The sequence below is a fragment of the Urocampus carinirostris genome, chromosome 4 (assembly GCF_059441175.1).
Source record: "Urocampus carinirostris isolate Australia breed hairy pipefish chromosome 4, RoL_Ucar_1.0, whole genome shotgun sequence".
Lineage (NCBI taxonomy): Eukaryota > Metazoa > Chordata > Actinopteri > Syngnathiformes > Syngnathidae > Urocampus > Urocampus carinirostris.
This window is the reverse complement of record NC_142352.1, coordinates 6,709,288-6,710,963: the sequence shown is the minus strand read 5'-3', so window position 1 is coordinate 6,710,963 and position 1,676 is coordinate 6,709,288.

The following is a 1,676-nucleotide window of genomic DNA, read 5'->3' as shown; positions in this document are numbered from 1 at the left end:
CTAAGCAAACCCCAGGGCAGGGTTGGATTACTTTAACTGGATTACTTTCAATTACTTTTGGATTACTCCAATACCAAATATGCTAATAAAAGACCAAAAAAAACCTAAATATGAATAAAATGATGACTCACAACACGTGGTAAGCTTTCCCTCCTGGCTTTGATCTCTTTGATCTCCGGCAAAACGAACATAAAATGCGACAGAAACAAAATGAAAATCAATCCAAACAGCTTGCCAACATCATTTTTGCCGTTCCATGTATTCCGTTACTCCCCAAACCTGCACAAAATTTAGTAATTGTATTCATATTTAGTATCTATTGTCTTTTATTAGCATATTTGGTATTGGAGTAATCTAAAAGTAATTGAAAGTAATCCAGTTAACGTAACCCTACCCAACCCTGCCAAAACCTGTAAACCAGGGGTGTCAAGAAAAGGAGGGATAAAGAAATAAGAAAAAGAGGGAGGGAAAAGGAGAGAGGGCAGGACAAAGAAAGAGAGAGAGGGAGAGAGCGTGAGAAACAAAAGAGGTAAAAAGTCGTGAGAAAGGGGGAAAAGAAAGGGATAGGAGTAAAGAAATCCAAAGAGAAATAGAAAGACAGAGGGAGAGAAAAGAGAAAAGAAAACACGAAGGGTAGGAAGAGAGAGAAAAGAGAGAAAAGGAAAAAAGGAAGTTAGAGCAAAAGAAGTTAAAAAGACACAGAGAGAGAAAGCGACAAAGAGCAACAAAGGAAGAGAAAAAGAGAGACACAAAGAGTGAAAGAGAGAGAGACAGAGTGGGAGTAAAGGGGTGGAAAAGAAAGAGAGGGTGAGAGAGAGAGAGAGAAAAATAAATACAAATACAGTGTCTTTGTGAGAGGCACCTGGCTTAGTAGTAAGAGAGAAAGAGAAAAGGGAGAAAAAAAGGAAGTTAGAGCAAAAGAAGTTAAAAAGACAGAGAGAGAGAAAGAGACAAAGAGCAACAAAGGAAGAGAAAAAGAGAGACACAAAGAGTGAAAGAAGGCAAGTAATTATATCAAGACGTAAATAAGAGACAGGGAGGGAGAAAAGGGGTGGAAAAGAAAGAGAGAGAGAGAGAGAGAGAGAGAGAGAGAATTAAATACAAGTACAGTGTCTTTGTGAGAGGCACCTGGCTTAGGTAGTAAGAGAAAATTGAGAAAAAGGGAAATTAGAGCAAAAGAAGTTAAAAAGACACAGAGAGAGAAAGAGACAAAGAGCAACAAAGGAAGAGAAAAAGAGAGGGACAGAGAGTGAAAGAGACAGAGTGGGAGAAAAGGGGTGGAAAAGAGAGAGAGAGGGAGAGAGAGAGAGAGAAATAATAATAATAATTTCTTTTGTATTGTCATTCTTTGTAATAATGTACACAGAACGAAATGTCGATACACCTGACCCGTTGTAGCGAGCCGATGCAGCCGCAGCCAACAGAGGGCGCCGCCATTTTACCAATTAGGTATGACTCGGCCGAGGCGCGAACCAGCGACCTCCCAGTCTCAAAGCGGGCACACTACCATCTAGGCTACTGAGCTGGTTGATCCTGTTCATATACATACATTGACATCGGAGCAAAGGAATTTGAATGTTATTTTAATGTTAAGTTGTTTGAGTTCTAAGTTGTATAATTTAACAAGATAATTTTATTTAGAGCAAAATAATAAATATTGTATAAGTGATTTAAGG